The sequence below is a fragment of the Canis aureus genome, chromosome 30, assembly GCF_053574225.1.
Source record: "Canis aureus isolate CA01 chromosome 30, VMU_Caureus_v.1.0, whole genome shotgun sequence".
Taxonomy (NCBI): Eukaryota; Metazoa; Chordata; class Mammalia; order Carnivora; family Canidae; genus Canis; species Canis aureus.
The window spans coordinates 26,669,882-26,696,323 of record NC_135640.1 but is presented as its reverse complement, the minus strand read 5'-3'; the positions used below and the strand labels follow the sequence as shown (position 1 = coordinate 26,696,323).

General features: G+C 36.8%; 1 protein-coding gene and 1 long non-coding RNA gene across 10 annotated transcripts in view; one reads left to right on the top strand and one right to left on the bottom strand.

Annotated features, from left to right (window-relative positions):
• LOC144301802 (uncharacterized) overlaps positions 1-26,442 on the bottom strand; it is a 467,418-nt gene that overhangs the window by 147,845 nt on the left and 293,131 nt on the right. For 8 of the 9 annotated variants that reach the window (XR_013368684.1, XR_013368682.1, XR_013368683.1 and 5 more), the window contains one exon: positions 1,752-1,941. This is a non-coding gene — a long non-coding RNA (uncharacterized LOC144301802). Of the gene's footprint in view, positions 1-1,751; positions 1,942-6,895; positions 7,018-26,442 lie in introns of all 9 variants that reach the window. The other variant, XR_013368689.1, reaches the window with a different exon arrangement.
• CYYR1 (cysteine and tyrosine rich 1) overlaps positions 1-26,442 on the top strand; it is a 106,235-nt gene that overhangs the window by 59,653 nt on the left and 20,140 nt on the right. The window lies entirely within an intron of this gene.

The window sequence follows — 26,442 nt, the reverse complement described above, 5'->3', positions numbered from 1 at the left end:
ATGAAAAACAAAGTGTAATTAATAGCATCAAAACTATAAATGTTGGGGCGCCTGGGTGGCTCAGTCTGTTAAGCATGTGTCTTTGGCTCAGGTCATGATCTCAGAGTACTAGGATTGAGCCCTGTGTCCAGTTCCAGGCTCAGGGGGAGCCTGCTTTTCCCTCTCCCCCTGTGCCCCGCCCCCACTCATGCTATCTCAAATAAATAAATAATCTTTAAAAAAAAATAACATTTAGCAAGGAAAGGCCATTTTTTCCTTTGTAACTTTGTCCCTGAGCTATGTTTTAATTCATGTTATATTTCCAGTTTACAATTTTTTTCCTTTGAGTGTAAACATCTTAAAAACATTTTAACTATCTTTCAAAAAATGCAAAATATGACTCAAATACATCCTAACTTTTTAAACAGGGCATACCTTCCACCATATATTAATCTGTTCTTGATTCTCAGATATCAATAATATGTGCTGGACTCTAGGACCTTATTAAGAATGCCCAAGGGGCTCCTGGGTGGCTCAGTCGATTGGGCTTCTGACTCTTGATTTCAATTCAGGTCATGATCTCAGGGGTGGTGAGATTGAGCCCACATTGTCCTCTGCACTCAGCAGGGAATCTGCATGAGATTCTCTCCCTCTCCTTCTGCTCCTCTCCCACTGTCTCTCTCTCTCATTCTAAAAATATGAATAAATAAAATCTTAAAAGAATGTCTCAAGTTGATATAGGTTCTTTTAGGATTTTTTACTGTTTATCTGTATTATTTTATTATATTCCAAAATTATAATACCACTGTTCTTTAACATCTGTGACCTCATATAGTTACCAAAAGATTATTTTTCCTTGTAATGAGAACTTTTAGGACTTACTCTGTTACAACTTTCAAAAATACCATCCAGCATTAATTATAGTTATTTCATTTCTTTTGTGTATATACTCAAAAGTAAAATTGCTGGATCATATGATAGTCTACTTTTAATTTTTTGAGGATCTTACATACTGTTTTCCATAGTGGTTGTACTAATTTACATTTCCACCAGCAGTGCATAAGGTTTCCCTTTATTCGACATCCATGCCAGAATTTATCTGTTATCATGTTGATAATGACCATTCTGACAAGCATAAGGTGATACATCACCATGGTTTTGACGTGTTTCTGTGATAATCAGTGATGTTCAGTACCTTTTCATATAACCTGTTGACCATCTGAATATCCTCTTTGGAAAAATGTCTATTCAGGTCCTCTGCCCATTTTTAATTGGATTATTTGCCTTTTTACTAATAAGCTATTATGTAATTCTTTACATATTTTGGATATTAACCTCTTATCTGATATATGATTTGCAAATATTTTCTCCCATTCTGTAGGCTGCCTTTTCATTTTGTTGGTTTTGCAATATGCAGTTCTCATAGCTGCGTTTTTATCTCCTTTATCATTGATTTTTTTTTCACAGTTGACCTTATGTCATTTTATTGAATTTGCTGCTTCAAAATTCCTTTGGGCTAAAGAGAATGTTAATAGACAAATAACATAGCTAAAAATACAGCTAGAAACAGAGCCTTTTAGAATAGTTTTAAAAATTAGAATAGATAAGCAATGGGGGGGGTACTGAAAGGTTCTTCCATTTTATAAAAAGTACATAAAAGTACATTTAGGTTTTTTTGTCCCACCTTTTTTTTTGCATGAATTTATCAAATTTAGATTTTTCCAAAGGTACTTTTTTTCTTTTCTATCCTATGCTTTAGTTGTACCAATTACCTGCAATACGTAATATCCAGATAAGTGCTTTATTGTGACTTTTTAAAAAATGCTACTTTCTCAGGAGCGAGCTGATGATTTCTGACAGCTTCTTATTAGATGCCTTAAATCTCCAAGAGGCCACGGCAGTGGATGTTCTTCAAGAGCGGTCTCCAGGCAACGGGATTCCTGGCAGTTACTGTGGAGGACGCTAAAGTGAACAGAAATGAGATGAGATGGTTAGTTTGAAGAAAGGAAGAATGCAGAAGAAATGTAGATGTATTTGAGATATATGTATGTCAGAATGTTCTAGTGTCAGAGAAATTAGAAGGAAACATCTTAATCTATAATTTCTTAAATTAGACTATGAAATGTTTAGTTATTTATTTGGGATTTGTTTAATAACATTTGAATTTTTATCAATGAAATGCAAAATACTCTTAAAATTTAATTTTGATTCCATTTGCTCAAATGCTCTGGTGACTTTTTTAAAGACTAAAATAAGCAGTTTTGGAAGGCAGGACTTAAATATTTGAATGTATGTCCCACCACACAAGAACAGACACTTAATTGTCTCACTAGTATCCTAAATAATTGAGGTGCCTGAATATTCTCTCCATTATTAGACTATTTCCAAGTGTTTTTAATGGTGATAAAATTACCCTACTGAAATTAAAATCTCCCAACTCCTAATTTTATTTTCCTTGTCCACTTACCTCCAGAATCCAGTATAAAATAAACACTTTAACCACAGTGAATACACTCAAACTATATTTATTAGGAAAAATATAGACATTTGAGGAAAAAAACTAGCACATGTGAATAAAGAATAGAAAAAATTATCATAAAAAATATTAATCTACAAGGGTTCCACATCATATTCAAGATGAGAATTTAAATTAAATGCCTTGGGGATCCCTGGGTGGCGCAGCGGTTTAGTGCCTGCCTTTGGCCCAGGGCGCGATCCTGGAGACCCGGGATTGAATCCCACATCGGGCTCCCGGTGCATGGAGCCTGCTTCTCCCTCTGCCTATGTCTCTGCCTCTCTCTCTCTCTCACTGTGTGCCTATCATAAATAAGTAAAATAAAAAAATTAAATTAAATGCCTTAGCTTTAACATTAGCTATAGCTCACTGGTGTATTACAACATAAAGACAAACAATATGGAAAAGAAAATAAACTCGGAATTAAAATATTATGAATGGGACAGTGTTTTATGTATACAAAAAAATCAGAGCAGCTTAAAAAATCTAATCCTTTTAGGTACAAAGACCAAGAGAAATTGTAAGGGCCAGAATAATTTAACCCTTTGCTATTTGCTGGAGGGTTTACAGCCTGGAGTAATTAGTGTACAGGAAGGAAACAGTGACTTTAACTTTCTTTTAAAATACTCAAATTCATAAATAACATACCCCTTTCTCGTTGCTCTATAAATGTAACTTACTCCTGTCAAACTTGCTAGGCGTTTTCATCTGCTCCCTGACTATCCTCCAAAGCAAGCAATATTCATATCTTCATTTCATCTCTTTTTGCGAGACCAATAACAAAAAAAAAAAAAGCAGCTATCAAATTTATACATAGCAAATGATTTCTGCCCATGCTGCATTCTGAATTGGGGAGGAAAGTATCTTTGATCTCTTTGCCTTAGTTTTATTTCTGGACATCTCTGTCTTTGGTCCCTTGCCTTCCTGTGCAGACTATTCTAAAATCTCAAGGCATATTTTACATCCTGACTGTATAAACCAGTACTTTATTTTTAAAATGCAGCTAGATTTTTTTAAGATGCAAAGAATATTTTACTATTAATGTGTTTATGGTCTTGGATTGTTGGGTGGTTTTATTGCTTTTATTTTTTTACTTAGCTGTTATGCATATTTCTTTCTACTCTGATGCATTGAGGTACTAGAGCAAGCAAGCCAAGATCCTTTGCTGTATGATTTATCCACATTTGTTAAAATATACTTATTCATTGATATGTTTAAATAATACTCATCAAGGGCAGCCCCGGTGGCCCAGTGGTTTAGCGCTGTCTTCAGCCCAGGGTGTGATCCTGGAGATCCGGGATCGAGTTCCGCATCAGGCTCCCTGCATGGAGCCTGCTTCTCCCTCTGCCTGTGTCTCTGCCTCTCTCTCTATGTGTCTCTCATGAATAAATAAATAAAATCTTAAAAAATAATAATACTCATCAACTCCCTCATGGTGTGCTCTTCGTCTTCTGTACATTTTGAAGATCATCATTAATTCTTACGGTACTTCAGAAAGGTAGATAAGTGGGCACTACTGGTTAGATTTTCATTTGGTCTAACTGAGAATCCGTCCATTGAGAAAACAAAATGAAATTGAAACCCATTACCGCCACTGTATAGATGAAGGAAAGGAGACCAAAAGATTAAGTGGTGAACCAAGGGGAAAAAGAGAATCTGTGTGAATGGAGTGGAGAATCTTTTTCAACTCCACCTCTTAGTCCTTTTGAATTTAGCTGGTTACAGACCTTTCTCTTGGCCAGGGAAAACAAATGGAACCTGTATGTGATGCAGTCTGTACAAAAGTTTCTCTAAGAATTACAAGATGCGATAAAATTAAAAAATAACATTGTTTAATAATCACACCATGATTTGTGTATACTAAATTTAGCACTAGGGAATAGGGGAAACATCTATTCAGAATGGTCATTTGCCACCTTATTGATTGTATTCTGAGGAAATGCATTCATTACCAGGATTTCTGAGAGGAAATATTTGTCCTTTTCTTTGGATGTCTAAATGGTACATTGAACAAGCATGATGTTTCATAGATAAGCAAAATTCAACTCTATCCCACTGCCTTTTTACAGGAAGCTTTTCCCTTGCAATGGCTGAAAATTTGGCAGATCTGTGGCTTTCCTGTTCACTCTTAGTCCTTAAGTCTTCTAAGGTTCAAAGCACCTCATTTGCAAATTTTAAATGTCCAATCTAAGGTATAAACATTTCAGATTTCAGGACAGGCTTCTCCCCATCTTCTAGTTGAGGACAGTATTTCGTAGGTCACCTGTATTCAGACAGAGAAATGTGGCCAGTTGATCTCTTTTCCCACTCATTTCCCACCCAGCAGGTTCCCCTGTCTCCAATGCTTGGCCCACCAGTGTGAAAGCTGCAGGAGGGAAGAGTGAAGAGAAGGGTGCAGGAAAGTTCTGTCAGTTGCTGATACTTAGCTGGTTTCTTACCCTGTGTCAGGCCCCTCTGACAGCAGTCTCCAGGAGTTAGAGCTTCTCCTTCTCCCCTGCTGGTTTGTGGCGATCTCTTTCAGGCACCTGGCATCTCATTCAGGTGGCCTCTGTCCCTTCCTCTCTACACTGCCTCCTGGCCTCTGTCATCCACTCTACACACAGACTTACCAGCCTCCTTTATTATAGCCCTGTTGCCCCCGTGTGGTTTTCTTAGGACCTAAAATCGGTCCCAGCTGACTCCATCCCACATGGCCCACATCTGGTCCACTGAGAGTCAATTCCTTAACTGTCATGGACTGAATGTTTGTGCCCTGCCCCCAACACACACAAAATCCATAGGTTGACGTCCTAACCTCCAATGTAAGGACTTTAGGAGGTGGGGCTTTTAGGAGGGATTAGGTTTAGATGAGGTCATGAGGGTGAAGACCCCATGATGGGATTAGTGTCATCCTAAGAAGAGGAAGAGGCCCTGGCACTTTCTTTCCCGGTCATGTGAGAACACGGTGAGAGGAAAAACAGGACCAAGATAGAAGGAGGATCCTCACCAAAAACTAAATCTGCCAGCACCTTGATCTTTGACTTCCCACTGTCCAGAATGGTCTATTAAGGAAATAGATGTCTGTGATTTAAGTCCCCCAGTCTGTAGTTTTTGTTACAGCAGCCTGAGCTGACTAATCCACTGCTCTGTATTTACAGTCTGCTTTACCATGGCTTTCAAAGTTCTTCATGATCTCATCCCAGTTTAGTTCACCAAACTCATCTGCACTAGTCAGATACCTTCCTAGCTGAGGTCCAAATTCCCTATACCCAACCCTTTTCCCCTCCTTCCATGCACTGCCATAGACCCCTCCTCTGCCAAGAGCATTTTGCATTCCTTTCCTTTTTCCTCCCTTTCCAATTTCTCTTCCCATTCCTCAAGACCACGATTCTTCTCCTCCTACTAGTCTACATGTCCACTCACTGATATTTTGGCATTCCACATGCATTCAGACCCAGCAGCTTTTCACTAATATAACCTCCCGCTTGACTTTTCAACCTCATTTCTGGCCTCTCGCTCATGAACGCCTTTGGATCCTGCTCTGCTGGCCTTTTGCAATGTCCCAAATGCAGTGTGTCTTTTTCCCTCTTCATGTGTCTTTCTTTGCCTTGTTGTATTAGTTACTTGTGGATACTATAATGAATTACCAAAAACTGTTGCCTAAAACTAACAAGTTTGTTTTCATATTTCTGGGGGCTGAAGTCCAAAATCAAAGTGCCAGCAGGGCCATGCTTCTTCTGGAGGCTATAAAGGAGAATCTTTCCTTGCCTCTTCCAGTTTCTTGTGGCTGTTGACATTCCTTGGGCTCATGCTCAAACTTCTGCCTCCATGGTCACATTGCCTTCTCTTCTGTCTGTCAAATCTCCCCTATCTCCCCTCTTACAAAGATATTTGTCACTGTATTTGGAATCCATCCAGATAATCCACAGTAATCTTTTGATCTCAAGATCCTTAGCTTAATTACATCTGCAAAGACTCTTTCCAAATAAGGTAATGTTCATAGGTTCTAGGAATTGGGACATGAACCTGTCTCTTTGGGACCACCATTCCATCCCTACATGTGCCAGTGACTTCCCTCATCTCTTTTGCAACCTCCCAATTGGTGTCCCTGTCTTCATTATGGCCTCTTGTGATTGATTTGTTATTCTCTGACATACCTTCTGAAACATTATTCCTGCTACTGACCCTTCTGCTTTACAGTCCCTCCCTTACCATGGCTTTCAAAGTCCTTTATGATCTTATCCCGGTTTAATTCACGAAACTCATCTGCCCTAGTCAGATACCTTCCTGCCATCAAAACTGTATACAGTGCTTGCTCTACTGAACTTTTCTCTCATAAAATATGTCCTTTCTCTATCTTGCTTTCCCAAGAGTTGATTCTTCTTCCTGAGTACTTTTTTTTTTCTTCCTTGGCTAACTCACCTTTCAAATATCATTTTAACTACCACTTCTTTAGTATTTCTTACTATCTTGTTTAGCTGTCTTTCTTCCATGTCACAAAGGCCAGTCATACACCTTCCAGGTCACTGTTCTGTCCGCAGCTCCTAGACACACAAATAGATACTTCATCCATACGTGATCAATACATGAAGAGATGTGTCTCTCACTTTTTTTCAAGAACTTATCAAGTATAAAAGATGGAAATCTTGTAAAGCTGATGACAAATTTAGCTGCTTGAAATTTCCAACCAAATGAAAAATATATGACACAAATGAAATAAGGGAAGTCACTGTGAGATTCAATTCAGACTTTCTAATTCAGTGGAGAGCATAAAATCAATATTTACACCTGAGTCTGCTGAAAGGCCCATGTTTCGTTTGTCTTTCAGTGTAGAAAAGAATGTGTGTTTCTTATGTTTTGAAACATAACATTTAGGCACTTGATCTTAAATTTATTGATTCCCCCCAAAAAAGCAATTATTAGTTTCACATTGTCATAATGTTGTTGTCAGGGGCAATATGTGTGACTCCTTCTCAGGATGATCATATGACACAAGCCACACTTCACTGAGTCTATGGCATTTTAATAACTTGAACTTAAAATAGTAAAAGGCCAAATTATATTTGTTAGCCTCATGTGGTGCTAGAACTTCCCTTAGGGAATGATACGAGAAGCAAACTACCCTCTAGTAGCAGAAGGGAAAAAAGAGGTCAGGATTTATGGAATGGAGCCGAAAGGCCCTATGCCTATTTATCTCTGTTGGCATGCTTCTCATAGCACTCCCACTAGCTGATTTGCTTTAAAAAATGACCTTGTCTGTCTTATAGAATAAAACCCAAATTCTTGTTAAAAGGTTTATTTTATGTTCTATGACTTGAGTGACAGAAGATTGATGAAACAAGCTTTGAAATCATGAAATGGTAAATTGATTGGCATAATCCCAAACTGTTTACATGAAATCAGTTATTGGTGTTCTTCTCTAAAAATTTTTATGATTTGGATTTCCTCATGAGGGTATATTGATGGCAAAAGGATCATTTTCAAATTAAATATGAGCAGATATGTGAATATTTTAAGGACCACTCAAAATTATTAAGATTCTTGACTTTGATTTCAAGTAAAGAAGAAAAAACAGAAAGCTTTGGTAGCAATGCAACTTAGTGTACCTAACCTGAGTATTCTTTAGTCACCTTTCTACAGCATCAAAACCAAGTAATTAATGTTACTGTCAACCAATACCTGTCATTACCAGCAGATATTTTCAAGTTTTTCATCTCACTGAACCTTAGCAATCCAAAAACAGGAAAAATTTGAGTAACAGTTATAAATGACGAAAGGAAATTAAGGGACATCTTCCATTAAGATTCATTCATGTCTAGTAGGAAACTGACCTTCCTTCCCAAATGTGGTTAGAGCATAAATAGAATAGGGCATTGGATAAACAATGGGTCAGAATCAATCTGGCAGTTTTTAGGTTGCTGGGCCAAATTTTCTTCCCATTTGGGAAGCACCGATCTGCCTATTTTCATGATCAAACATATCTTTTTAGGAGAAAAGGTTGCAAGCATTTTTTAGTTTCTGTGTTCCTATAATACTTTAGTAATATTTTACTAATTTGTATATTACCAATCAGAAATATTTTTCCATGTTAAGTATTAATTTTGTGATTTCTTTCACACTTGAAGTGCATTTAGTGGATTTGGGAATATGAAATAGAATGCAGACTGAAAGGAAAATAATAATAGGATTCATAACAATATTCCTTCCATGTAATCTCCATAAATGGAAATGTTTTGACTTAAACTGCTTTCTCTTTTTTGTTGAGAAATTGCTGCTAAAATCACCTTTTTCCCATTCCACATAACTGAGTCCACCAGACTCTTTCCCCCTGGGCTCTGACCTTCACCTTCTGAACCAATTTCAAGTGAGACAGAAAGCCCTTAAGCAGCATTAGACTCTCTTTGTTACTCTTAGTCATTGATTCTCCACTTTGGCTCATATTAACACCACTAGGGTAACTTAAAAAATATAATGCTATCTGGATCTCATCCCCAGAGATTCTGATTTAATTGATTTGGGTTAGGGCTCAGGCCTCAGTATTTTTGTGATTTAATTTAAATTTAATGTGAATCCAGAGTTGAGGACTACAGCCTTCATTCCAAGACAAAATGAGATTGGCTTTCATATTCTATACAAATCAGGTGCCCTGTGGGCCTATTCAGCTCTATAAGTCTGGGATCTTGATAACCACACCTGGGTCCTTGGAAGTTTCACCTCTCTTGGGATATTGTATTTCCAGGGCCCACCAATGGACTTCATTTTGTTTTCTGAGTTGAAACTCCTTACAGTGTCTCATTCTAATACCAAGAATCTTGCCCCAAAACTCAATTTCAAAGAGGTCATGTCACAGAGCCCATTAATAATAATGGAAACTGGATTTAAACACTGGTATCTGAATTCATATCCTGTGCTTTGAATCACACTGATGCATTAATCAGGATAGTTAGGCTATGCAGAAACTGATAAAACCTGAAATCTCAGTGGCTTGGCCCAACACCATTTTATTTCTTGATCACTTCAACATCTCACCTGTGTGGCTCCCTCAAGGCCATGACTCAGTGACTCAGCCTCCTTCAATATTGAGGGCTTACCATCCCAGAATCCTTTGCTTTCAGTCACACAGACAGCCTGGGGTGGTAGAAGCTGAGGAAGAAACACCAAATCTTAACTAACCTTGACAGGAAGTGACACATCACTTCCTTTAATATTCTTTTGGGAAGAATTTTCCCACAGCTCCTCCCCTCAAAGCTGCAGGAGAAGCTGGGAAATGTAGAGGAGCACATGGCTTTACTGTTTCTACAGCACCCCTGCTGCCCACACTTGCCTGCCTTAGGTGGATCCGCAGAACTAAAGATTATTGCTCCCTTAATTCCCTATGACTGTGTTGTTCCTTATTAAATCTGCTTCCTTCTGCCCAATCAGCATTAATTTGTCAGAAGAATCTTTAATCTATAGTAATGACTGACACTATAATTTGTTATTCCTCCTGTGTGCACAGGCAATATAAGCTACTTGAACTAGTTTTCCTTATTCTCCCAAGCTGCACAGTTTATATTGGCTAATTTTCTTCTCTCCAATAGGAGAATTATTATCTCTCCAGCTGTTCCTCCTCCCTTTACTCTATCCTAATAGATGGGACAGGATGAACTTTGTCTTCTGAGGCATGCAAAAGAGACAAAACTATGGTATGACAACACTCGGAGGGTTCAAACCAGGCATAATTCCCTCCCTGGAAGTTGCATGGTTGAAAGAGTGAGTAGTCCCATGGCCTATTGGAATTTCAAAGAATGCAGTGAAACAGTCAAGCACATTATAACAGCTACCCCTAAAAATGCACAGAATCTACTTGATTTTTGGATCTTTTATTCTTTTTATAAAAAAATATCATGTGAGCTATCTTCCAAACTAACTATTGCATCATGGTATAGGCATTTTTGTCAAGATCCTTAAGACAAAACTGTATCTGTCTAAAGTGGAAATTAAGAGCTGACTAGATAATGTGAATGAATACATGCAGTTATAATTATGTAAAATATTTAATACTCCTTGATCATTAATTGCATCCCCACAGACTTGAGATTGTGGCTTATATTGGCAATAAGTGAGATAAGAAATACTGAAAAGAGATATTCTCTTTTTACCTCAGAATTGGAGGTGATGTTGGAGGAGAGATTTGTGTGAATAAATCTAGCTTAAATTACAATTAGCCAATATTCATAAAATTCTGTTCTTGTTGGACTGTAATAAATTATCACACTGAAATTCAACTCTCTTCTAATCTTTTCTCAATGTTCATTAGGCTGAGATTTCCACCTCTGGTTTGCTTTCTTGCTTGACCTGCAGCAGCTGTATTATTAAAGTGGAATTTCTGCTAATTGGTTGTGGTGGTGGAGAGCTAGAAGGGACCTCTGGCATCATCTGATCCAATTAAATTCTAACTGCAAAAAGACCTGAATGAGAAGATCAGACTTCATGAGGCAATCTAAAAATAACTCAAAGATTATTATTTTTAGTATACATTTTACAGAGCTTTAAAGACAGTTGTTTCAGAGAGGGACAATTAAGAGTTCATTAGTTATACAAATAAGGCAGACCTCCTATTCATGCATGCTCATTATGCTAAAACTGTACATAATACAATATTAAAGAGTAGATAAGCCTTTGTAAACATATTTACCTGTGGAAAACACATTTGGTTAAAGTCAGACTAGTAGTCAACAAGGATAAGGAAAGTTTATACCCTGTGCTCTATATGACACCCTCTGGGCCAGACCCTACCTTTCTTCCCTCTGACAGATCTCTTCTTTGGGAGAGATAAGAGTTTTGGTGAACTAAATCCCACTGAAGTGTCTAACACTTACAGGGTATTACTCCACAATGGAATAAGCTGCTTATAGATTCAATGACTTTTAAGTCCTGGGAATGTCCAAAAGCTTTGGGGACTAGTGGGTAGCACAGAATTATAATGATCCTTTTGGAGTTTGAGGTTGATGACTATAAGGTACTGCTAACTCTAACTTATATGCTGTTCTTGAAGTCTTTCCTTTCCACCTTCTGCCTTATCCCACTACCATGGTCAGGTTCAGTCTCTCATCATCTTTAGCCCAGATAATTAAAATGGTCTCATAACAGGACTGCCCAGCCACAACCTGTGACTCAGCAAGTCCACTCCACATGACTCTTAGACCAACTTGTGTTTATAGCTTTTCATTTGTTTTCCATTAATTTCAATAGAAAGGCCAAGTTCTTGAGAGCATCATTGAAGGTCCTCTCAATTTGTCCCCTAAATCTCAGCTTACCGTCCAGCTTCACCTCTTTTCTATTCCAGTAGCCCTTGACTTTTCATTGTCCCTTAAACATAGATGATATGTTACATTTCTATGGCATTTATATGTTCTTCTTTTGATCTTAAATGTGCTTCTGCTCTAATCTCAATTCTTTTCTTTTTTCTGTTTTTTTTTAAGCCTCAATTCTTTTCAACTAAATCCTAATCTTCCTTTATTTTTTAGAGATTTATTTATTTATTTGAGAGAGAGAGTGGGAGTGGGGGAGAGAGAGTTCCAAGCAGACTCCGAACTGAGCCTGGAGCCCAACATAGGGCTTGATCTCACAACCCTGAGATCACAACTGAGCCAAAATCAAGAGTCACATGTCCAACTGACTGTGCCATTCAGGGTCCCTGAGTCCTAATCTTCTTTTAAAACTCAGAAGGGGGCAGCCTGGGTGGCTCAGTGGTTTAGTGCTGCCTTCGGCTCAGGGCATGATCTTGGAGACTCAGGATCACGTCCCACATCGGGCTCCCTGCATGGAGCCTGCTTCTCCCTCTGCCTGTGTCTCTGCCTCTCTCTCTCTCTCTCTCTCAATCTGTGTCTCTCATGAATAAATAAATAAAATATTTTTAAAAAATTAAAAAAAAAATTCAGAAGGGGTTTACCTCCTTCAGGAATCTACTCCCCAAACACACTTAAACACCCAATCTCCACTTACACAAGCCAGCACACATACTATCACATTTGGATTAGACACTGCCCCCTGCTCTCACCTGGTCTGTGCTTCCCTATTTGCACTTAATCCATGCATTACAGTTATATGCATGTATGTCCGTGTCTTCCTCAGTTTTAGTCTTGAATCTCCAACATCATATCTAAGCTAGAAGAGATACTAAAAAGTGTTTGATATTGCATAATTTATGATTCTTTCCAACCTGGAGATTACATGAATTTTTTGAAGTAAGATCTGCTAGAACAGCTGGTCACTAAAAATCCTCATAGTTCTATACCTACAAACTTGCCTGAAGTTACCTCTTTGAGTTTGTGTCACCAATTTATATTAGGTAGAGGAGAGACAGAACAGATTCGGGAGCATTTTATGTCTTCTTTATAATTGTAGCTCATATCCACAAATTCAAACTTGGACCTGGAATCCTAACAACGTCAACTACACAAAGTTATGGTATATATCAATATCTGTGTCATCTTATGCCAAACCACTTGCCTCTGCTCCTGAGACTATTTCCTCCATGTCTTTCCTCATTGGTTACATATCACAGGTCTGGGAACAAGCATTTGACACAAGGTAGGCCAATTGTGGTATTCCTGGCTGTGAATCCAGCTACAGATGGGTCCCCAGTTGTAGCTGGGCCAATCACTTTCCTTCACTGGGATTGTATGTATTGAAATGAGACATGGTTGAAATCACTTTTTCTCTCGTGGGTAATTGCAAGGCATTAAAAAAACCTCAGAAACTGTTTGAAGCTATATAGAGGCAGAAGGAATGATATTGATGCAATGATAAGGATGTATTGTTTGTGGATGACTTTAAGAATCATTGAAATAAGTATGAGGCTAGATCCAATGAGGAAGCCAAGGTATAACTCTTCTGATAGCCACATCAGACTGGCACCAGTAGGATTGTGAGTAAGGCCTTCAGAAAGGTGTGATCCAACAGAAGCTCTTGGGTCAGGGTAATCCCGGGGTCCTGGGAGTGTTGGCAGATAATAAATGTCGGAACCAAGCAAATCACTGGTAGGCCTTAAACTGGAAATGGCCCCAGCAGACAGTGACCAATTGCAGGCTTGTCTCAGCTGAGGGTGGGGACTTGCTAAGGTCCAGGAAGAGGATGACAGTTGTTTGGGTGGGAAGGCCTGCTGATAATATAGTCTGGCAGTTGATAGAACCACATGGAGAAACACCAGGTTGGGCAGTATGTGGGCTCACTGCCAAGGACGCATTATATTATCAAGGTCTGTTACCTGCTTCAGCAGTTAATTTGGAAGGGTTTACAGCCTCCAACATCCACCCACGTCCTATGGAATTTTAAATGTTAAATATCTAGGCTTGTAGGGTAGTCACTATTTTGCCTGGTTAGTAACTGTGTTAGCTTCCATATTTATTTGGAACTCTCCATGCTGGAGTCAATGGAAAGGAAAGGAAAGGAAAGCAAAGTACTCTGAGAGTTCTGAATTTTCAAAATCAGATTCAATCTTTTATATCTTATGTGCTCTCAGGACTTAAATCTCAACAAATAGATTTTCAGCAGAAATCCTTACTGTCACTGTTAAAAAACTGGTTTATGATTTTTCCCAATTAAAATATGATTTAAAAAAAAAAAAGGTACAGAAAGAAAAAGGTAGTCCTGCCCAAAGTAATTATCATAAGCAAGTTAAGGTAATTAGCTCAGTTTGAAGTTTCAGCAAAGGTTACTTCAAAAGGGTTAGCTGTGCCAAAGCATTATAAATGAGAGTGTTATATCTAGAAGCAATTGGAAATTTTTTAGGTTTGAAAGGCAAAAGGCAGGAAAACCTGTGTGCAGTGGCTGTATCTATTTAAATCTAGCTTATGATTGCATATCTTATATAGTCTTGATTTCAGCATATTTTTATGTACTGCATATGGCCCAGCAAGGGGCCAACGCCCACACGGAAGACATTCTGCACCCTGGCCGCTCCCTCCCTAATTCAATCAGCCATAGGATCTTAGAGCTTCAATTTCCCCTACATTCCAGGAATCCTCTCTCCTCTCCTTTTCTGCTTTCCATGGAGACATTGTTCATCTTTATATGCCTAGTGCTTAGCAGAGTGAAGAGACTTCATAAACATTTGTTGATTGGATGAGAGAATGAGAGCAGGCTGTCCGCTGGAATATAACCAGCTCTGTGATGGGAATTAGGACCACTGAGCTCTATTCTTTACCATGAAACTGGCTAAAAGATCTTTATTTTAACCTCTCACACACTTGGTTTTCTTACCTACAAAACAAGTGGGTCAGTTTCTATTTCACAACAGTACCCTGCAGATCAAAAACCTTTTATATGCAACTAAGAGGTATTAAAAAATCATTACTGCTCTCTTTAGTGTATGACGTTCATAATTTTTTTTTAAAAATTCTCTTTTGCTGAGTATGATCGAATTCTGAAATTATTTTCTTTTCTTAGTCTTCTATGGTTAGAGATTGGCTCTAAAATTCTTGAAGGCAGGTACCACGTATCATTCAACTTTTATCTCAGCACCCAGAATTGTGGTTAGCACATGCTAGATGCACAGTACATATTTCATGAATGAAATAATGAATGTTGCTATCTAGTGACAGCCATTCAGAATTGCAGGCATAATGACAGAACTAAATCAAACACCTCAAGAGCATGACTGGAAAATAAACTGATCTAAGCGTGAGTCAGTACTACTTTTCTAAATATCAGTATTTAATAAACAATGAAATGAAACATGTTATATTTGTGCAAAAAAGGCTTTAGAAACTTTTGTAACCAAGAATTACTGCACTTAAGACTCTGACTGACAGTACATTATGTTGTGCTATCCCAAGGCTATATTGACAGCTAACCGGATAATGACACCTAGAATCCATGCAGTATACAGAACATAGCAAGTAATATAGTTCAGGAAATCTTCAATCAGATTGCTGTTGAGTGGGTGACGGGCACTGAGGGGGGCACTTGACGGGGTGAGCACTGGGTGTTGTTCTGTATGTTGGCAAATTGAACACCAATAAAAAATAAATTTATTATTAAAAAAATAAAAAAATAAAAGATTGCTGTTTTCCTAAATAAAAATCAAATATATTCATATTTATAAATTATTATTACTATTATTTTATTATATTAATTTGATCTTCATTGAATTCACTTTATAAATCTAATGTAGGAATTGGACACTTGTTCAGAAAATTTGGTCTGTGGAGATAACTAGAAACCAACCAATTCTCAAAGGGTACCTTCTGGTTTGAATTATTCTTGCTTTCTTCATCAATCAAATCATTTACCATTGAACTCCAGTGACAAAATGTTATTGTGGAGATCACCTACCAGTCACAACACATTCAAGACCATTTGTTATTCTTATTTTGTATCCTCTTTGACATCCAGGCAACGTGGAGATTTCTTGAAGATCTCTCACTGAATCATAAAAATTTAGTTCTACATAAGATGTAAGATTGAATGATTCCAATTTAGTTCAAATCGGATGCAGTCTCATGCTTTCATAGTTCTGCTATGCTTTTTGGAACCTTTTCATGGAGATCTCAGAGTACCTGTATGCTCCTTAACTGGTATTCAGTATTAAAGATTTCTTTTTGTTTCTACTGCATGCTAAGCTTGGCAGAGCAACTGTACTAGGTAAGCTTAGGTCAAGCATCGTATCACACACACATACACATAATCTCTCTCTCTCTCTCTCTCTCTCTCTCTCTGAAATAATAAAGGTTTTAATGAAATTTTTCAAAAGTAGTTTCTCTCTCATGTAAAGGAAATCCAGAGATAGGCAACTCAAGGCTGATCCAGCATCTCCATCAAGCTCATACTGCCTCCCTCCCTAGGAAGGCTGCCTTTGCTTCAGAAAGCAGGATGGATGGAAGGTAGGATGAAGGGACAAAAAGCCCATTCAAGCAGTCTTTTAAGGAGGTTTCTTGAGAGATGTCACAAGATATTTTACTTAAAACTTAGCTTCCAGAACTTTATCACATAAGAAAGATGAGCTTTAAAAGTATCTGGAAGATAATAGCATTTATTTCAGGTAGACATGTGCCCAGTTAATCATCAAGAGTTCTTTTATCAAGGGGTGGGCACCAGGATGGTGCAGTGGTTGAGCATCCGACTCCTGATTTTGGCTCAGGTCATGATCTCAAGGTTGTAAGATCAAGCCCTGTGACAGGCTCCCTTGCTCAGTGCAGAGTCTGCTTACGAGTCTGTCTTCCTCTGCCCCTGCCACTCATGCTCACTTTCTCTCTAAAATAAATTAATTAATTTTAAAAAGTTATTTTTATAAGGGAAATCTAGAGATCAGATAGTGAGGTAGACAACTACCTACCACAGGGATTGAGTCAGCAAGTCAGGTAAATTTATTCATTTAGAGAAACATTGTGCTTATTTCAGCAGCACATATACTGGAGAAATATTAGTTTCTATTTTTATTATTCTGAGGATAACAGAGAAATTACTTGTAAAGCACCCACCCCCAGGATACATTGAATGAAGTTATTTAAAAGGAGTGGTATAAAAAGGGCAAAATAAATATCTTAGGCATATCTTAATTTTGCAGGATTCTTTTTTTTTTAAGAGTTCATTTATTTATTCATGAGAGAGAGAGAGAGAGAGAGAGGCAGAGACACAGGCAGAGGGAGAAGCAGTCTCCATGCAGGGAGCCCGATGCAGGACTCGATCCCGGGACCCTAGGATCACCCCCGGGCCGAAGGCAGGTGCCAAACCACTGAGCCACCCAGGGATCTCCTTGCAGGATTCTTTATGCAAGTAGTATAGACTTATTGGGATAATCTTATGGACTGATATTTCTACCAAATAAGCATTTTAGGGATTTTAACAATATTTGGCCATTATTTAACCACTTGATATTATAGTAGCCTTATTTGATTTATACATAGACATATATGTAGCTATCTGGAGAGAGACGGATGTACACATAGATACAGGTAGTTCTGAGGTCCTGCTGTTATTAATGGAAGTTATAGAAGTAAATACTTTTATATTGAAAACCATACTCCATTGAGTTTGTTTTCCTCTTCTTCCCATTCTGTAATAATTTATTAAAGCAACAGAGAGCAAAATGCATTTTTAAATTAAGCAATTCAGAGCTTTACTAAATTATATACCTTATCAATTGCCAGTAGGTTTAGAATAAAATATTGGTTTTAAAGACTTCTGAATATGAAACTATTGTACTACAATATTTTAATGCATTGGCAAAAAAGAACAATTATTGAGCAAATGGAATGAACTGAAGAAAAAATTTTGCTGAGTTTTATTCTATTCATGTGTGCATTTTACTTTCAGCACTATAGTTGGAATAATTTTTCATAGCTTTAATTCATTGCATAGGATTATCATAAATAAATGGGATTTTTAGTATTCCCTTCTTTAATAAAAACATAAAAATGCTTTAGTTTCACTAACAAATTTTCATTATAAAAGGAGATGAACTCATTTTAAGTTTATTCTTTTGAAATTCTGGTCATTTTGTTCCCCAGAAAATTCTCTCTTCTAAAAATTTTACCTCTCACTTATATTTTATGTACTTCTTAAAAATTCTTTTGTCCACATGAAAAGTTTCTGCTAGTTGAAATATTCTGTAATTGTGCCTGAATCTTTTATAGGCATCAAATATCACAGTGGCCCTTTTTTTATTTTCCTACTTTATTAGGACTGGTGTTATTAAATTATTGCATAGAATATTCATAAATCCTTTGTATTATGCTGTTTTATAAAATGCATTTGTAAGTTGGTCACATCAGTAAAGTAGGGAAATATTGCAGTGGTATTCTTTTCATAGCTCTTATTTACCTCAAACATTATTTAATTGTGAAACCAGGCAAGATATCTGTAATAAGTTCCTGTATAGCAGTGCTGAGCCTGAGTGTTGTAAATATTACTGTACCAATTACAATATTATGAGAATCTTTTTTTGCTTATGAAAAGCTATTTATGGAATGAAACATATTATCTCTGAGCCTGTTATAAACAACAGATTCATAGTATCATTAGGGCCACTACAAATACATTTAATATCTTAATTACAGAGTCTCATTTTGGTACAAATTTTCAGTCCATAATTTCGTTAAAAACTTTTTCCTTATCAGCAAGTGGTCAATATCTACCCATGGAGCCAAACTATAGACACTAATAGGCATTTACAAAGATTTGGGGAGAACAGAAAAACAGAGAAGGAAGCATGTCCTCCAGACAGGAAGCAATTCTCTTACCATTGGAGAGTCTTCTAATTCAATTCAATTCTGACACTAAATCCCTGGAGTTAGCCTCGAACTCCCAGGTTTAAGGGCTCAGTCCCACAAGACTGCCTTCACTTCAGATGCCAGTCACTAGTACCAGTTCCCTGAGTTATCCACACTTCCATCCAACTTGGGTGCAAAGTCAGGGATTCCCACAACCCCTTCCTTCAGGTTTAAATAAATGCTAGAGGTCTTAGAACTCAGGAAAACACTTAAGTTGCTATTACTAGTTTATCATAATTCAGGAACAGGGAAAGAGATGCATACAGCAAGGTTTTGGGGGAAGGACATGGAGCTTCCAGAACTTCCAAGCCCTCTTCAAGTGCTCCCCCGACCGACCAAAGTACAACAGTGTGTTCATCAACCCAGAAGCTCTCTGAACCCCATCATGTAGGGATTTTTCATGGAGGTTTCCTTGTGTATGTATGATTAAATCACTGGCCATTGGTGATTAATCTCCAGCTCCAGTCCTTTCTTGGAGGTTCTAAGTGGGGCTGAAAAACTGAAACCCATTAATAGTGTTTAGGTCTTTCTGTGGACCAGCCCCCTTCTAAAAGCTATCTAGGTGCCCTCCAGCCACCAATCATCTCATTAGCATACAAAAGACACTCCAGAGATTCTAAAGGTTTTAAGAGCTGTGCAGAACCTGGGACAAAGACCAAGTATTTATTTTTTATTATACCACAAAGCATGAGTGATTTTTGTATTGAAGTAGCACCAGAAATGTACTACAGTAAATATCAGTAGGGGTAATTAAAAAGAATATTTAAAGCTTGCAATTCTTGTGAGTTTCTAATTCATAGAATTAAAAGGTCTTTCAAAAACCATAGGCTGTTAGATTTTCAGTACAAATTGCCCTGCCTATGCAACCACTTGCTTTGTTACAATATTATTAGTGGGGTAACTTTTTAGAAAAAAGTCATGTAGGGAAAGGCAACATTAATTTATTCACAAGTGAATAAAATCAGAGATCAATTCAATATACTTTTTCTACAACACATGAGAGACTAAATACTTTAGACTTTATAAACCATGTGGTCTCAACTACTCAACTTTGACATTACAGAACCAAACCAGTCAGACAACATGTAAACAAATGGGCTGGGCTTTATTCCAATAAAACTTTATTTACTAAAACAACTACGGGGCCCCCTGTGGTCCATGGCCTTAGTTTGAATACTCCTGGACTAAACTGCGTAAAAAAGCATTCATCATAATATATTATTACGATGAATAATTTAAAAAATAATTTGCTTTAACAACCTTGGATTTTTGCCTATTGATTGTTGTATATAACAAGAAAACTGAATGTTTTTGTTTAGTATGAAGCTTACAGACAATTATTAAATACCATGAGAAGATAATTACTTCTGAAATTTTTTAGAATTTGTGAAAAGTTCTGCAGTAGCTTCCTGAAAACAGAAAATTCTCTTTGCATACATATTTACCCAAATTGTGCTTTATAATCCAAAAATCAGCAGCTAAAATTAAAAAAAATTAACAGCATCAAAAATAAGTTATATTTATTTCTTTTCTTAAGAAAAATGCCCTTACAGCTTTAATTTAATAATGAAGAGGTGCTAATAAGAAATACTTCCATTATATTACAGATGGCCAATAGTCATATGAAAACATCCACTAATAAGCCACTTATAAGCCACTGTGAGATACCTGTCAGAATTGCCAGTATCAAAATAGTATGATAGTACTATTGTGGAAAATAGTATGAAGATTCCTTAAAATATACATTTTTTTTGTTTTTATAGATTTTATATATAATATGTATATTGCATATTTATGTATATTTTGTGTATATATATGTATATGTATATATATATGATGGAATATTACTCAGGTATAGGAAAGATTAAGATCTTGTCATTTGTGGGACGTCTGGGTGGCTCGAGGGTCTGGGGATCAAGTCTTGCATGAGGCTTCCTTCCGGGACCCTGCTTCTCCCTCTGCCTATGTCTCTGTTCTCTCTTTCTCTGTCTTTCATGAATAAATAAATAAAATCTTAAAAAAAAGAGAGAGAGATCTTGTAATTTGCAACAACATGGATGGAACTAGAGAGTATAATGCTAGGTAGAAGAAGTCTCAGAGAGAAAAACAAATACCATGTGACTTCACTTACATGTGGAATCTAAAAAGCAAAACAAATCAACAGACCAAAAAAAGCATAAACAGACCCATAAATACAGAGAACAGACTGATGATTGCCAGAGAAGAGGGAGATGGGGAGATGGGCAAGATAGATGAAAGGGAGTGGGAGGTACAGGCTTCCAGTTAGGGCATGAATAAGCCACGGGGATAAAAGGTACAGCATGGGAATACAGTCAGTGCTGTTACAATATGGTGACAGGTGGTAGCCACATTTGTGAGTATAGCATAACTAAAGAGTCATCTAATCACTATGTTGTACACCTGAAACTAATGTCACATTGTACATCAACTATATTTCAATTAAACAATGAAATACTTTCATTACAGAGGAAGAATTTTGTGGGTGATATTTCCATAATAGTTCAACAAATGTGAGTGAGATAGCTTAATTCATTGATTTATTAAAGACTTTTTGAACCTCTTCAATATGAATAGGAAAAGATTTGGAATTATATAACTATGCATGTCAATGACATATTATTTTTGCCCTGAAAATCTAAGTAATATTAACAGCTGTGTCTTTATAAAGATATTGATCACAGTTTTCATCTCTTCTGAAAAGGTGTTTCTATATTTTATTTTAAAAAATCACTTCACAAGTGCCTGGGTAGCTCAGTCAGTTAAATATCTGACTCTTGATTTTGGCTTAGGTCATGATCTCAGGGTCGTGAGATCAAGTTCTGCATTGGGCTCTTCACTCAGCAGAGATTCTGCTTGAGATTCTCTCTCTCTCTCTCCCTCTTTCCCCACACATTCTTTCTATTTCTCTCTCTCTCTCAAATAAATCTTTAAAAAAAATTACTTCACAATTTTAAATACCTTTTTTGCAGTATTTTATTTTTCAAAAATACATTATCAGAGTAGACCTACTTTTTTCTTATTCTTCCCTCTAAGTAAAATTTTAAAACCTTAGATATTTTTTAAAAATCCTAGATATTATATATACAACAAGAAAAGTCTGAAATGTGAAGAGAAGATGATAGTTCAGCTAGGATCTCATGGCCTGAAGAACCTAAGAGTGAGTTCCCTAGGTTTTCTTTTTGCCTTATGTATCCCAGACTTGGAGGTAACTGGCAGCCCAGAAACCCCAATGGGAACATACAATAAAAGCCCCATCACAAGCCTAATCTCTCCATCAGCAGCACCCAGAAAGAGGCAGCCTAGAAAGACAGAAAACTTTTAGACAATAACAATTTGACTACATCCAAATACCAAAGAAAAAAATATGACCCTATCCTTGCACCTGCCAGCAAAGGTCAAGTGGAAGCCCGGACAAAACAGAAGAGCTGCAAAATATGTGGATCAAAACTATGGAAATGAAAGGAGAAATAGACAAATCCTCAATTATAGCTGGAGGCTCCAACATCCCTCCCATATCAATTATGGAGCAAGTAAACAGAAAGATCAACAAGGATACCAAACTGAACAACCAACTGAATCTAATCAACATTTCTTGAACATCTCATTCAACAACAGGAGAATATATAAAACCCCAAAATACTCCCCAATAAGCATGGCCAACTAATGTTTTACAAAGGTGTGAAAGCAATGCAGTGGAGGAAGGATAGTGTTTTCAAAAAAGTAGTACTGAAGCAGTTGGATATCCATGGGCAAAGATATCAGCCTTAACCCCAACCTGACACCGTATCCAAAAATTAAGCCAAAATGGATCACAGGTTTAAATATCAAACATAAAACTAATAAATCTTTTAGAAGGAAATATAGGAGAAGTCTTCAGACTCTAGGGCTTGGAGAAGAGTTTGTAGGCATGACAGCAAAAGCAAAATCTATAAGAAAAAAATAAAAAAATTGGACTCTGTTAAAATTTAAAAACTTTTTTCTCAGCTAAAAGACTCTGGTAAGAGGATGAAAAGACAAACTACAGGCTGAGAAAATATTTGCAACCTATATTTGATAAAGGATTTCAATCTAGAATACTATTGAATTCTTTATAGAATTCAATAGTAAAAACACAAACCATCCAATTAGAACATGAATAAAATAAACAAAGAGACATTTCACTGAGGAAGATACACAAATGGCAACTAAGCCCATGAAAAGGTGTGTTTCCCTGGCCATTAGGTAATGTATGTTAAGATCACAATGAGATACCACTACTCACCTACTGAAACAACTAAAATAAAAAATAAGGACACCACCAAATGCTGACAAGGAGGGAGAGAAACTCTCCTACTCTGCTGGTGGGAATGTAATATAGTACAGCCATTCTGCAAAATACTTGGGCAGTATCTTTAAAAGTTGAACATATGCTTATCAAATAACCCAGCATTCCCACTTGTGGGCATTTATCCCAGAGACATGAATACTAATGTCCACACAAAAGCCTGTATATAATTGTTCATAGCAGCTCTATCTGCAAAAGCCCAAACTGGAAATATACAAAATGACCTACAATAATAGGTCATGGGTAAACAAACTGTGGTATATCCACACTGTGAAATATTACTTAATAATAAAAAAAGGAATGTATTAGTATGCACAGAAGCCAGAATAGATTCCAAGGGCATTGTGCTGAGTAAAAAAAGTCCATCTCGAAAGGTCACATACTATACGATTCCATTTATATGACACTCTTGAAATGACAAAATTACAAAAATGGAGAACAGATTAGTGATTTCAGTAGCTATTAATGTGGGGATGAGGGCGGTGGGTGTGACTCTAAAGTAGTAGCACAAGGGAAATCTTTGTGATGATGGAGTAGTCTTGTACCTTGCTTGCCATACTGATTACATGATCCCTGCATGTGTTCAAATGACACAGAACTATACACACATTTTATACTAATGTCAATTTCCTGATTTTGATGTTGTATTATAGTCACCTAAGATGTAACCATGAGGGGGCAGGGGAAGTCTGGATGGAGGATACAGAAGACCTTTCTGTACTATTTTTATGACTTTCTGTGAATCTCTAAATATTTCAAAATAAAAGTTTAAAGAGGAAAATATGTATACAGTGCAGTCCATTTTTTCAAAAAAAAAGTACATTCCTTGCATTTTTTCAAGACTTTTATGACTCCAAATTTCTCAAATTAATAGCTTTTCTCTTCTCAACAGTTGACAAAACCAAATTATTTATATGCCAAAAGGTTACTGTTTGTTTATTGTTTCTTTCAATTAATAATAGAGTAAATAATGCTATAAATGTTATACTTGCCATGTCTTTAATAACTAATTTACAGTTGCTAATGGGTATCAAAAGATCAAGGACACCAAAATCATGATTTAATCAGAAACCTCATTTAACACATTAGTTGCAACCTCATTACTGACCTCACAAGCAGGCACTTTTGCTGGAGCTGCCAACAGGAAAACAAAATGTGACTAATTTTCTACTTTCTTCTATTTAAAAAATGAATTAATGAATATAAATATGTCCCAATTTGATATCTTAACAGCTTCCATAACACTTTGGAAACTCTATGCTTGAATAATTGGGCCATTGATTATTTCTGGAACATAAATTAAGCCCTCCAAATTAATCTTACTTGGACTTCGGAATTACAATAAAAAGGTTTCCAGATTACTTTTGGTTTACTTATTTCAAATTATCTCCTTTCCTAAATCTTTCTTTTTTGAAAAGGCTTATTTATTAAGCTTCTGGACTCTGCCATTCTTTAATTATTAATAGCAGGACATCCAAATATGTCTCACATTCTGCTTTCATAATTTACTAAAACATAGTTAAAATGCAGATAGGGATATTTTAAAAGAGTTTCTTGAACTTCTTAGCAGTATTGTTTTTTTAAGAGTGGGAAAAGTCATAAAAAGAAAATCTCTTCCAAAAAGTATAAATACAGGTTTGTACCTGTTATTTGTAATTTTGAAATCCTAAACAAACAAACAAAAAACCAACTCTGGAAAGTGAAATGTTTTATATAACTGACTTGGTGGCAAGACTGAACTTCACTAAGGAAACCTGGGGCTTTTTTCTAGTCTGTATATAATCCATGACTGTTAATATTCACACCTTTACTGCAGAAATGTAAATGTACGTGTGCTCAGGATGCTGTCTATGGAAGTATCTTACAATATATGGTATACGTACAATATTCTCTCTCCAAAATCTTAATATTTTGACTTACGATATGGATGTGGCCCCAAGGGCTTGGGATGAGAATTATAGACCTGTCTTAGAAAAGTATACGGTAGATAGTTATATGGCACAAAAATAAAAAAATTATTTATCTGGCAAATGAGTCCAAAAGTACGATATTTCATGATACAAAATTTGAGAGGAGAACCAGAGAAGCACCAAGCTGACCTTCATTTAATTAATAAGAGAATTAGGGGGATGGGAGGCATTCAACAACTTGCCCAAGGTTACCCAGCTACAGTTGGAACCCAGGCAGTCTGACTTTAGAAATCATGCTTTTGAACCACAAAAATTTTGTTACCAAAAATCTATTCTGAATGGTTCCACTGTCACAGCAGAGTGAGACTGTGTCTCTGAGCTAAAAGCACCACATTTTGCAAAAGTTCATACCTTACAGGTAAAACTTTAGGCTCTAGCAAAGGGTCTCGCTGGCTCATACGTGAAATTGGAAGATCCTTTTTTTAAAGATTTTATTTTATTTTTTGAGAGAGAGAGAATGAGCAGGGAGAGCGGCAGAGGGAGAGGGAGAAGCAGACCCCCCCTGAGCAGGGAGCCTGATACGGGTCTCAATCCCAGGACCTGAGACCATGACCCGAACCAAAGGCAGACGCTTAACTGCCTGAGCCCCCTAGGCACCCCTGGAGGATCCTTTTAAGGGGAGAAAATGAACAGCCCCAATGAAAACACTATAGGAACTCATCTGTGGATTTCATGTGTGCCACAGTGAACTTCCAAGCAGCTATTCTGTGCCTTTTGAAAGAGCAGAAGATTAAGGATGACCAGATATTTAAGGAAAATGTCAAACATGAAACAGATATTCAATACAAAGGAATCTAAACAGGACCGAAGAAATGCAAAAAATAGAGAAAGTTATAACACACATATCATTAGTATCTTCGGTGATCAAGAGGAGAAAAACTATAGGAAAGCAAAATAGGACACTAAAATAGGGAGGTGGATGTGCTTTGGAGGGTAAGATAGAGCACCCAGAAATTAAAAATATGATAACTGAAAGTGAAAAGTGCAATAAATCTGTGGAAGGTGTAGTCAATGAAATTCCCCAGAGAGTAGTTCAAGAAAACAGAGATCAGAAAAACTGGAGATGTTATCCCAGAAGTTATTTCAGAATAGGCTTCCAGAAAGAGAAACAGATAAAATGGTGGAAAGGAAATGATCCATTTATGGCACAGTTTCAAGAAGTGATGAATGAGTCTCCAGATATGAAATAGCCTAAGGAGATGGAAAAACAATTTTTAAAAAATCCATGCACATTATGCAATTTTAGAATAGTAGTAGTAAAAAGAAAGTGGTAAGAACTTCTGATAATTATATGAAGATTTTCTAAGCATTTGAGGGGGGGTGTATAATGACAACACACATATGGAAAGATGGGAACTCATGGAAATTCCTAACACAAGTAAGTGTAAGAGAAACAAA